The sequence below is a fragment of the Peromyscus californicus genome, unplaced genomic scaffold, assembly GCF_007827085.1.
Source record: "Peromyscus californicus insignis strain IS unplaced genomic scaffold, ASM782708v3 Scaffold_4__1_contigs__length_199733344, whole genome shotgun sequence".
NCBI lineage: Eukaryota > Metazoa > Chordata > Mammalia > Rodentia > Cricetidae > Peromyscus > Peromyscus californicus.
This window is the reverse complement of record NW_026294562.1, coordinates 193812626-193825813: the sequence shown is the minus strand read 5'-3', so window position 1 is coordinate 193825813 and position 13188 is coordinate 193812626. Positions and strand designations below refer to the sequence as shown.

Genomic DNA, 13188 nt, shown 5'->3' with positions numbered 1-13188 from the left:
TTATTCCCTTCCTTCCCCCTCTTCCTTGATGTTTCCAGGGCCATAGATGGATGGTGTAACTGACTTGTTTAGCAATGGGCTCACAGATCTGTGCTTTATCTAAAAGCACCTATACCATGATTCCCAGAAGACAAACTCGTTTTTGAGTCAGCAAAATGGAAAGATCATCATCTAGTGGTAAAAGCCCCACAGCACAGGATGAATTCAAGCCTTGCCTGTCAGTAGTGTTTAGACCAGCAACTTGCAGAGACACCTATTTCCTTTTAAATCCAGAGTTCCTGAAGTTTCTTCCCCACCCAAAGTTGATGTTGCTCATCATGGAAACCCAGCTATTTGGCTGTGAATAGTGGGGAACTGTGAGTTCGGGATAAAGATGGCTCTTAGTGTCACTTCATTTGCATCATGAAGGAAATGGTTATCCAGCGTCCCAGGAATGCTCTCCATGGTGACAGTTACTGCATCAACTATTAGAATGTTTTATATCAATGTAGAAGATGCAGCTGTAATTTCACTTTCACATTTTACGAGTATTACTTGCATGGAGCTTCTGATTTGTTTGTTTTGTTCTTTTTTTTTGGGGGGGGGGAGGTTCTCTGTGAGACAGTCCTGGCTGTCCTGGAACTCTCTCTGTAGATCAGGCTGGCCTTGAGCTCAAAGAGATCCGCCTGCCTCTGCCTCCGGAGTGCTGGGATTAAAGTCCTATAAATTCATACCACCACCACCCAGCTTGACTTTTCTTTTTGACTTACCTGATCTTCTACAAGCCCTGATCTTCTGTCTCCTGCTTAATCTAATCTGGTGGTGAGGCTTTTCATTGCTTTATTATTATGCTTATTGTGTTTTTCACTTCTTGTTTCACTTCTGTTGAGTTTTCTTTGGTGTTGCTAACTCCTTATTGAATTCACTTTTCATAGTCTGAAATGTCCTCATTCTTCAAGGACAAGCCACTGGCTTGTGTTTTCTTGTTGTTCAATCACTTTGTTCCTGTCCTCTTTGATGTCAGGGGCTTCTTTATGTACTTTAACTTCATTGAAAATTCTTCTGTGGTGTGTGTGTGTGTGTGTGTGTGTATGTGTGTGTGTGTGTGTGTGTGTGTGTGTGTGTGTGTGTGTGTATTTGTGTGCTGTTTCTCATACTTCATCTACTTTGGTCTCCTTAGGGGCACAGCTATGGAAATGGTGATGTGGGGCAGCGATATTTTATCTCTGTTTGTGTTTGGGGTATGGAAGCTAGCATCAGGATTTCGGGTGACTGTTGTCTTTTTCTGTATGAATTTATAGACCAGGAACTGGAATCCCAAAATGAGGCGTTAGACTGAACAATTTCAACCCGAAGTGGTCAAAACTCAGGACAAGATGGTCAAATAACCGGGGTGCAGCGTCCTCCTAGATGCAGTTCTGGTCTAGGCTGGCAGCGAGCATGTGGGAAGGCTGTGCAGAGCGGGTCCAGGGCAGCCTGAGAAGGAGTGGGAGGAACCGGTTCGTTGGGGCGGGTACACTCACCCGGAAACAGAACTTGGAAGGCTGTGACACTTTGGCTGGGTGTAGAGGAAGGGGGGAGGGGGGCTTAGAGGAGTGACGTAGGCGGAAGCTGGGAATCCTCGTGGATGAGGACAGGGAAGTGGACTGAGGAGCCAAAGTCAGAAGTGTCAAGTGCCCATTCTCTGTCGTTGCACCGGGTCCTGCACAGTGGGCAGTGCCGTGGTGCAGACCTGGGTGCGGAGGACACGGCGGGGTGTCGCGGGGACCTGAAACCTCCCCGGAGCCGCAGTCGCCGCGCGGGGCGGCCTGGGAAAGTCACCAGTCAGCAGCGCAGTGGCGGGAACCGCAGCCCGGCGGCCCTGGAACCTCCCAGGTCAGAGGAGCTGCGGGGCTGGGACACGGGAGGGGAGGGACCGGGGTGTGCGAGCAGTTTCTCTGCTGTTCATAAGGAAGCCGGCTCTGAAGTTCTGCTGTGGATGTTTCCCTTGTCGGTAAATTTTGGATAATATGAACTGGAACAATCCTAGTTTTTTTTCATTAACCTTCTAGTCGCCAAACTATTCTTATAAGAATACTCTAGTAGAATATTTAAATTTATCTGTTGACATTTGCAAACACTGTACTCTTTGCTATGGTGGATAAGACAAAGCTGTTGAAATTCACATTCATCCATGCTAACTGCCATGTTAAACCACTTGGCACATGGACCTGGGGAGTTGGCATCCCCAGAGTCCTTTTAGATAATAGTCCTCAAAGGAATGCTTGCAGATTTGATTGAATCTGAAAATATCCCCCCACCACCACCACCACAGGTATGGTTGTATACATTAACATTTACAAGCAAACTTTTTATCCGTCATTAATTTTTCATCTAAGTGTGTTCTGACAAATAAAGCTTGCCTGGAGATCAGAGGGCAGAGATAGCCAGTAATTAGCCAGAGAGTCCAGGTAATGATGGCATACACCTTTAATGCCAGCACTTGGGAGGAGGAAGCAGGACGATCAGGAGTTCAGGGCCACCCTGGGCTTCTTGAGATTGATCCAGTCTAAAAGAAACAGCCAGGCAGTGGTGGTGCATGCCTTTAATCCCAGAGCTAGAGAGGTGGAGTCAGGAATATAAGGCTGGTGGAGACAGGATCTCCCACCCATTCATTCAGTCTGAGAATTCATAGAGGTAAGATGTCCTAAGCTGGCTGCTCTGCTTCTCTGATCTTTCAACTTTCACCCTAATATTTTTTTTTAAAGATTTATTTATTTATTATGTGTACAGCATGTATGACTGCAGGCCAGAAGAGGGCACCAGATCTCGTTACAGATGGTTGTGAGCCAGCATGTGGTTGCTGGGAATTGAACTCAGGACCTCTAGAAGAGCAGTCAGTGCTCTTAACCTCTGAGCCATCTCTCCAGCCCTCACCCTAATATTGTTAAGACTAATTAGAATCGCACTTCTAAATTGTTACTTTTTGGTTATTGTTTTTGCTTTGCTTGAGACCTAAACTAACAGTGTTGCTCTCTCTGGCCAAAAACTCACCATGCAGAACAGGTTGGACTGGAACTAAGAGGTTCCACCCACTCCTGTCTCCTGAGGCCAGGATTAAAGGTGTGCGCCAACACAACCTTTCAAACCGTTAATTTTTACTTTGTAGTCGGTTTCATAGTTTGTGTTGTGACTGTGGACTTCTCCCAGGAGGAGGAACAATGCCTGAACCCTGTCCTGTGGGCTTTGTACAGAGACTAGATGCTGCAAAATTGCAGCAGTTTGGTTTCTGTGGGTGAGAATAGTTTGCTTGATGTCTCCCTTGATCCTCCTCAGTATTTCTTAAACTAATCTGCAAGTGTATGAGCTTTGTGTGAATGATTCTCAAATCTCACAGAGAGAGTAAAGTGAAATCCTCAAAGGAAAAAAAAATTTCATGCAATGTTCTCTTTTCTTCGTGTGTATCCCTTTGGGAGGTGTAAGGCTTCATCATTATTTGTCCGTGATCAATTCAGAACCTCACTAGTATATAATATTATCTTCCCAATCATTCAGTTCCATTTCTGCCCCTGAGTTTTGACTGGAAGTGTGATTCCAGTTACCATAACTAAAAATGCTTTCTAATTGTCTGACATGGCAGGACAGTTGGGGAATCATTTCTATAATTCTGTATTTAGTTTTCTCTTCATCTGCTGAGTACAGTACTGTGTTAGAAATCCAGGTGCTTTCTTTCTTTCTTTTTTTTTTTGTTTTTGTTTTTGTTTTTGTTTTTCGAGACAGAGTTTCTCTGTGTAGCTTTGCACCTTTCCTGGAACTCTCTCTGTAGCCCAGACTGACCTCGAACTCACAGAGATCCACCTGGCTCTGCCTCCCGAGTGCTGGGATTAAAGGCGTGTGCCACCACTGCCCAGCCAAAATCCAGGTGCTTTCTGAACAATCTCTTTCTCTTCTGCAGGGCTCACTGATCACCCAGACCTGCTCACCTGTGCAGCAGAACAAAGTGACCTGGAAGGAGAGAGGAAACAGTAAGGATGCAGGTATCATGTAGACATTGGTGAAGGAGTGGAAAGGGGATCAAGTGAATGTGGAAGTGGGACATTAAATCAGTTTTGCCACATTCTGTTTCACTAGAGATAATTCTGGAGACTCCCACTGAGGAGAATCTCCTCAGGATTATCCTAATGTAGGTGTGAGAAGAGGTTCTAAGGAAGACTTGAAGCTAGGAGGGAAATAAAATTGTCTTTCCCCCTTCAGATTACTTGTTCCCTGTTACTCTCTATTACTCTCTTACTCCCCCACACCCCACAGTGGTCTCCTTTTAAATTTCTGGTTACTGCAGTCATTCTAGGTTGTGGACTCACATCTGAAGGTTTGGAGCTGGGAACTTCCTATGAGAGAACATGCAATGTCTGTCTTTCTGGGTCTGGGTTACCTCACTCAATATGATCTTTCCTAGGTCCATCCATTTATCTGCAAACCTCAAGATTTCAATTTTCTTTACAGCTAAACACTATTCTATAGTGTTTATGTACCACATCTTCACTCTCCATTCCTCAGTTGAAGGACATTTAGGTTGTTTCCCTTTTGTAGCTATTGTGCGTAGAGCAGCAATGAACATGAGTGAGCAAGTATCTGTGGAGTAGGATGTCGAATCCTTTGAGATTATACCAAGGAATGGAATAGCTGGGTCATGTGCTAGATTTATTTAACTTGAGGGTTTGTTTATTTAATTGAGGATTCTCTGTAGATGTATCCAACCTTCCCATCAAACAATAAACACAGAACCAATGCAAAGAAGAAAGCCAAGAGGTCAGAGCCAAGAGCCAAAACCTTACCCTTCCTCCTGCAGTGGTCCTACCTCTCCGAACCAGAGCTACCCCTGTGTTAAAGTCTTTATATAGAGTTCCTGTCCTGCCTTCTCATTGGTTGTAAACCCAACCACATGACCGCCTCCTCACAGTCTGTCTGTATAGGCCTCCAGGTTTTCCATGATTGGTATTAAGATTAAAGGCATGTGTATCCAATAATGGCTGTATCCCTGAACACACAGAGACTTACCCAGCTCTGCCTACCAAGTGCTGGAATTACAAGCGTACGCTACCACTGCCCTGCTTTCCTATGGCTTGCTAATAGCTCTGACCCCCGGGCAACTTTATTTATTAACATACAAATAACATTTTAATACAAATAAAATATCACCAATTCTCCATATTGATTTCCAGAGTGGCTAAATTTATTATTCATAAGGTTTTTATTCCCTGTGCTTTTGTTTTTGATATTGCTGATTGAGTTCTTCACAGTATTCCTCTTTCTTCTCTGTGAGAATTAGTGTTTTGCTGTCTTGCCTATGGATGATTACTTCCCAGTTCTCCAGTATTTATCTATTCTTCACATGAAATTTATTATTCACCATGTTCTTGTGAATAATTCCTCTGATCCTCCTGTATATGTTTTACCTCTGATTTATTATCAGCAGTATTGCTTTAACGAAATGAACTGTTTTAATTCCTGACTGTCTTAAAATGCACTCATGTCTCCATCGATTTTAAGATAGAGTTTTTCTTTGTGCAATAGTATTGTTGATGGTAATTTTCTCTACAAGCTTTACATATCTTTCCATGCTCTCCTGACTTTCACATCATTAACTAGACACCTGGTTGTATTCTGTTTCTTGACTCTTTTCATGTGGTTTGACATTTTTCTTTAATAGCTTTCAGTATTAACTTTTTTTTCTTTTTGATCCCTTAATATTAAAGGGCAGCAAGCCATCTATTCATTGTTCCTGAAAGAGAAACTCTTACGAAGTCGAAGAAGAAGAAATGGCTCGTTTCTCCAGTAAACATGCCCCAGGTCAGTGGTCATAGCTCCTTTTTTTTTTTAATGGAAATGTTATAGTTTGAGATATTGGAAGCCTTTTATTTTCAGGTTCTGACTTTTTTTTAACTTTCTCATGAAAAATGTTGAAAACATTAATTTGAGATATTGGAAGCCTTTTATTTTCTTCTTCTGACTTTTTTTAACTTTCTCGTGAAAAATGTTGGAAACATACAAACAAACAAAATGCAAAATTAACCAGACTCAAAGACTATACAACTTAATGTACTGTTATACAGTTAGAGTAGTCACTGGGAACAGAAGCTCTGGAACCTCACATGAGATTTTTATAGTTTTAATACTAGTATATTTTGATCTACTTATCTACCATCAAAACCAAAACAATGTTTAACAGAAGTAGAACTAGAAAAGCAATTAGCTTTATATGCTTTTATTTATTTATTATTTTAAGATTACTTATTTTGTGTATGAGTGCCCTATCTGCATGTATGCCTTTATTCCAGAAAAGGGCATCAGGCCCCATAGAGATGGTTGTGAGCCACTATGTGGTTGCTGGGAATTGAACTCAGGACCTCTGGAAGAACAACCAGTACTCCTAACTGCTGAGCCATCTCTAGAGCCCCTTATATCCTTTTTCATAACCGGTGTTCATTGCCTGCATTCAGTCCTACCTCAGCCCTCATATTTAACATTTTTGTTCTCTTTTCTACGTGTTCTACTGTATCCACATGGACACTGTTTCTATAAACACATATCATTGGCTAGATTCTGTATATGAGGGAAAATGTGATTTCTTCTTTCTGACACTGTATGACCTCTCTAACTATTACACATTCTAAGTCCAACTATTCTCCTGCATATTTGTATTATTTTTCTCTTCAGGTTAATGGTATTTCACTATATATGTATACTATTTTCATTATACATTCATTGGTTCATAGACAATTAGGTCACTTCCAATTTTTCACTAAGTAGTAGTAAACATCAGGTATAAATAGCTCTAGAGTGGGGTGTGGAGTTCCCCGGATATATGGTCAGGAGTCAAATAGCTGGGTCATACATTAGTTCTATATTTTTTTTTTTTTAAAGATTTAGTTATTTATTATGTATACAGTATTCTGCCTGCTTGTATGCCTGCAAGCCAGAAGAGGGCACCAGATCTCTTTACAGATTGTTGTGAGCCACCATGTAGTTGCTGGTAATTGAACTTAAGACCTCTGGAAGAACAGCCACCGCTCTTAACCTCTGAGCCATCTCTCCAGCCTTATTAGTTCTATCTGTAATTGTTTAATAATCTTCATTTCCATTTGAGTGTATTAACTTGCATACCCTATCCCCACCCGTGTGTGCGCGTGCACGCACAGACACAGTCACACACATACACACACACACACATACACACACATACATACACACACACACACACACACACACACAACAACAACAACAACAACAGTAAATAAGGGTATCTTTCTCTCCACATCCTCTCTAACATTTGATGTCAGGTTAGTTGATAATAGCCATTCTGCCTGGGGTGAGGCAGTATGTCAAAGCAGTTTAGTTTACATTTCTGGAATTTCAGGGATCCCGAACCCTTTTTGCTATGTTCATTGGCCATTTGTGTTTCTGTCTTTGAAAAGTATCTATTCAATTCATTTGCCCTTTTGGTGATTGCAATTTTATTTCCTTGGAGTTTAACATCTGTAATTCTCAGGGAATTCTAGGTATGAACTGCTATCCAAAGTATTGTTGGTACAGACTCTCTCCCATTCTGTGGGGTGTCCGTGTACTCTGCTGGTTGTTTATGTTGATGTACAGAAACTCTTTATTTTCATGTAGTCCCGTTTGTTGCTAACATGGGTTAGTTCCTGTGCTGTTGGTATTCTTTCTGATCAATAAGTTCTTGCCCATTCCAGTGTCCTGATGGGTATTCCCTATGTTTTCTAGGTTTCTGTGTGTCTGGTTTAAATGAGGTTTTTGATCCAGTTTGAATGGATTTTTATACAATGTGAAAGATAAGAATCTATTCATTTACTGACAGGAAATCTATGTCACTCCCGAATGTATACAAATTTATTATACTTACATGTACATGCTTAGGTGAACTTAAACATTATTAGATGTGTTTTTGGACTTCCATCAATTTTTATAATTCTTTGTGAGTGAAATCTTCAAAACATCTGAAATTGTTGTTTATCTAAGTCAGCCTCTGAATATTTTTAGAAAAATCTGGATTATATCAAGTGTGGCTGATGCAGATATCTATCTGCTTAGAATTGGCCCAAAATTCTCATGATATTAATTCTATAGACTCCTTGATCTTATATATTAACTTTAAAATTTGCAGTACGCAGTGTTACACTCCTTGTTACTGTGGGGAAAACCCCAAACTCTTTGACTATTGAGTCAATCATAAATTTTGCCTTCTGTATCTACCCCTTTACTATTTAATGATGTGACTTTAGACCTAGAGTCTAAACATCCCAAGTGAACTTGATAGAATAGAGTCATGTAAGGCCCACGTACACACAGGATTGATTTGGTGTCAGCACTGTAGCATGATCTTCAGGTATAGCATTTAAAAGCACATTTCCTCATCAAGGATTTCCCTTCTGAGACGTGTACACTGTGATTCTGTGCAACATAACACGGCATCCATAAAAGATAACCCTGTCTAGACCTTAAATGTGTGTCTTGTTGCAGGGACATGCTTGTGAGACTATTATGTCATCCTGTTTTCAGAGGTAGAATATTCATTATAGAGTGTGACTGTTATTATATCATTGTTTTGAGTAATTGTCTTCACTCTTCTACATCCCTAATTTCCTTAAGTCTCCTTACATCCAAGAAAGCACTCTGTCTGGCTTCACATGATCAAACTGTACCTTTTGTTTCAGGGTCTATTGACATTTAGGGATGTGAGTGTGGACATCTCCCAGGAGGAGAAGGAATGCCTGGACTCTGCTCAGCGGGCTTTGTATATTGATGTGATGTTGGAGAATTACAACAACCTGATTTCTCTGGGTGAGAACATTTTGATTGTAGAATTCCTAACTCAGGCTTTGTATGTGCTGACTTGATAGGTTATGAACTCTCTGTTAGGCTGTCTTGGAAACAACAGAAGAATAGGGAATGCTTGGAAGTAGAAAAGATCTTTTTCTTGGTATTTGGTTTTTGTTTTTGCTTTTTTTTTTACATTTTTCATTTCAGAGGTGTCATGTACCCTTCATTTTAGTTCCACGATGCATTCAGAAACTCTGTCACCCATATCTTAAAGCGCATTGTCCATCATTGCACTTGACATTGTTTTAATTGTGAGAAAAACTAAGGGTGTGGAAATTTAAAATTCCCCCTAAATATGCTGAAGATTTTGATAGGAAATCATAGCAGTTGGGAAATCATTCCTATATTATTCTACAATGTGTTCTTCGCATGTAATGAGAAGAATACTATGTCTGTATTCTTTCTAAAAATTCTAGCTACCTTACAGAACACATAGATTGTTGTATTGGAAGGCAGGCTTGGTCACCTGGAGCAAATGAGATTGCCCTGGAATATGGAGAGGAGAGAGTAGCCACAGCCAAGGTAGGCTAGTGAATAAGCTGGACAACAGTGACAGCTTCAAGTGAAAGAGAAAGCAAGAGCTGAGAATATTTTTTGCTTTATTCAGTTCTACTTGAAAGGATTCCTGATCATTTAAATTAGTGTACTGTCCTGGCCCCAGGATGCATGTGGCCTGTTGCAAATGTTAGAAGACATGGTGCCTTATTACACCTGAATCATGGTGACAGTACTAGTACAAAACGCAACTTCATTTGAGTACGCCGACATTAGATTGGAATAATTTTATAAGTTATAAGCCTAATGGGAGTCCATGAAGTAGAATTATTCTGTAATTGCCTACCTTGCATACATGTCAATGGTGGGTAGAAATAAGCAATGGCTTTCCGTGACAGCCCTGTCTCAAATGGTCCAGAGCAGCGGTTGTCAGTGCTGACAATGTTACAGCCCTTCAATGCACTTCCTTACCTTGTGGTAACCCCCAACCATAAAATTATTTTGAGTGCTACCTATTAGCTGTAATTTTGCTACCAAGTTATGTCTCAGTTCCTGAGCTCATTGGAAATAAGTGCTTTCAGATGGTCATGACCCACAGGTTGAGAACCACTGATCTGAGCCTCTGATGCTTGGCAGAATCCTTGTTTTGCATCCATTACTTTTGAAGAATCTAATGTGGGTTTTTTTGGTTTTTGTTTTTGTTTTGTTTCGTTTTTTGGTGGGGTGGGTAACCACTTTGATTCTTTTTTTTTCAGTAAGCCTTTAATCTTTCAAGGCATTGGTTCTTCTGACTGTAATCTTCATTGTTATATATTAGTAAGTAAACTAATGTAAAAGACTGTGAACCTAGGATTGGATTATACTCTAACAATTTCTGAGAAAAAAATATTTAAAAATAGAGGCAATGGTCTTTTTATAAGAAACCTGGAGCCAGAAATTGGGGTAAATACTGAAAGATCAGAGAGACAAAGGAGCAAGCCACCTCTTACCTCTAGGACTCCTCATCCTGAAAAGTTTTCCTCAGCCAGAAGACTTTAGTTCCTGTCTTCTCACACCTTATATACCTTTCTCTGCCCACCCATATCATTTCCTGTCTCAACTTTCCTAGTGCTGGGAATAAAGGCGTGTGACTCCCAAGTATTGGGATTAAAGGTGTGTGACACCACTGCCTGGCTCTGTTTCTCTCCTAGACTGAGTCAATCTCATGTAGTCCAGGGTGGCCTTGAACTCAAAACCGGATGGATCTCTGCCTCCTGAGTACTAGGATTAAAGTTGTGTGTCGCCACTGCCTGGCTTCTATGTTTAATCTAGTGACTTGTTCTGTTCTCTGATCTTCAGGCAAATTTATTAGGGTACACAGTATATCACCACATAAATATAGTCAGTGAGCTCCATCCCAAGGCTAATTATTGATTCATCAATTATTTGTGTCAACTTCCTTGAAGGCTATCACTCTATTTTTGTGAAAATCCATATAATTACAGTGACAGAATGAGGTTAACTACTGCAAACTCTATTCACAGTAGTTGCTGGTTGACTTCTCTTAAAAGAGAACTTAGGGAGGCAGTCATTTATCACATGTTTATTATTGGAACAAGCCCTATTAATCTGAACTGTACTCATTTTCAGAGAACGATTTCAAATGTGATCCTGTCCATCAACATATGAAGACTGGAAAGGAGTCTTGTCAGTGGAATGAACTTGGCAAAGTGCTTCATGACCCCTCCACATGTGGACTTTATAGAACAAGTCAAACTACAGAAAACTCTAATAACTACAGATGCAGTAACTATAGGGATGCCTCTATTGACTCATCAATCCCAGATAGACATGAAAGCATGCACACTGCAGAAGAACCTTGCAAATCTGAAATCTGTGAGAAATCTTTAAATTTGTTTTCCAACATTACCCAAGATAAGAGACTCTACTCTGCAAAGAAAGAGCACAGGCAGGGAGAATATGATGACTGTTTTAGCTCTGCATATAGTTTTATGCAGCAAATAATCTATATTAGAGAGAGACCATTCCAATGTGAGGAATGTGGGAAATGCTTCAGTACTGCCTCAAACCTCAGGGTACATCAGAGAGTACATACTGGAAAAAGACCCTACAAGTGCAACATTTGTGACAAATCCTTTACCTGGTGCTCAAATCTTAAAAGACATCAAAGACTTCACACTGGAGAGAAACCTTACAAATGCAAAGAATATGGAAAGTCCTCTATTGAAAAGTCAAGTCTCAAAGGGTATTACAGAATCCATACTGGAGAGAAACCTTACAAATGTGAGGTATGTGACAAATCTTTTCCTCTGAACTCAACTCTTATAGCACATCAGAAAATGCATACTGGAGAGAAAGTTTACAAATGTAGGGAATGTGGCAAATCCTTTACCTATAACTCACATCTTAGAACACATCAGAGGTTTCATAGTGGAGAGAGACCTTACAGTAGTAAGGAACGTGACAAGTCTTTCACTCGGTGTTCCTACCTCAGAGTACATTAGAAAATTCATACTGGAGAGAAAAGTACCCTTGTAAATAATGTGATGTAGCATTTATCTGGAATTCTCTGTTTATGAATCCCAACAGTATACATATAATAGAAACATATAGATAAGAGACTTGTGAATGCCTTTAATGGCGGTCTAAATCTTAGAAAATATCACAGGGTTTATATTAAAATTAAATTCTGCAAAGTAACTGGAAAATTTTTTGTTGTTTTGATTTTGTTTTGTTTTGTTTTTTAAATGTGTATGGTGGCCTTGCCTGAGGCCAGAAGAGGGCATCAGATCCCCTGAAGCTGGATTAATAGAAATTGTTGGGAATTGAACCCCATCCTCTGGAAGATCAGCCACTGTTCTTAACCACTAAGCCTTATCTCCAGACCCTGGAAAATGCTGTAATAAGAACATTTATCTTTTTCAGCATCGAAAAATTCAAAATAATGTCAGGCGAGGTGATGCACATCTTTAATCCCAGTACTTAGAAGAGAGAGGCAGGAAGATTTCTGAGTCAGAGGCCATTATGGTCTATGTAGTGAGTTCTGTGATAGCCAGGACTACATAAACTGTCTCAACAAGAACAAAAAGTCATAATGAGGAAAAAATGTATTAACAAAATATGTGACAAAACTTTCTCATTTTGCTGTGCATTAGAAAATCCATAGTTCTGTGGACTAGTGGCTGTGGAGCCCCCATGGGACTGGACTAGGCCCTCTGGATATGGGAGACAGTTGTTTTCCTCGAACTGTTTGGGGAACACCCGGGCAGGGGATCAGAATCCATCCCTGGTGCATGGGCAGGCTTTTGGGAGCCCGGTGCCTGTGGTGTGACATCTTGCACAGCCTTGGTGCAGGAGGGGCTTGGACCTACCTCGGCTCCATGTGCCAGGCTCTGCTGATTCTCCATGGGAGACCTTGATTTGGAGGATGTGGGGATGGGGGTGGCTTGGGAGGGAGGGCTGGGGGGTTGGAAGAGGGAGGAAGTGAGATCTGTGGGTGGTATGTAGAGTGAGTAGAAAATTTCTTAAAAAAAAAAAAAGAAAATCTGTAGTTCTGAGAAACTATATAAAAGTATACCATGTATATATAATCTCCATGTGTTGTTATTCATTGGAAATTCCACTCCCCAAATGCGTTCATCTTGGTAAATCTTTCCCTAGTGCTGAAATTGTAGGCATAAAAAGAATTCATAATGAAAGAAATAAGAAAATGCTCTAATAAAGCTTCACCCTTTGTTCACCTTCAAAATCTTCATACTAGAGTCAAACTGTAAAAACAGTAAGAAAGCCGGGCAGTGGTGGCGCACGCCTTTAATCCCAGCACTCGGGAGGCAGAGG

At 40.6% G+C, this 13188-nt stretch overlaps 1 pseudogene; it reads left to right on the top strand.

The window, feature by feature from the left end:
- Positions 1 to 1572: 1572 nt before the first annotated feature.
- Positions 1573 to 13188, top strand: part of LOC128095658 (zinc finger protein 54-like) — a 54030-nt pseudogene continuing 42414 nt past the window's right edge.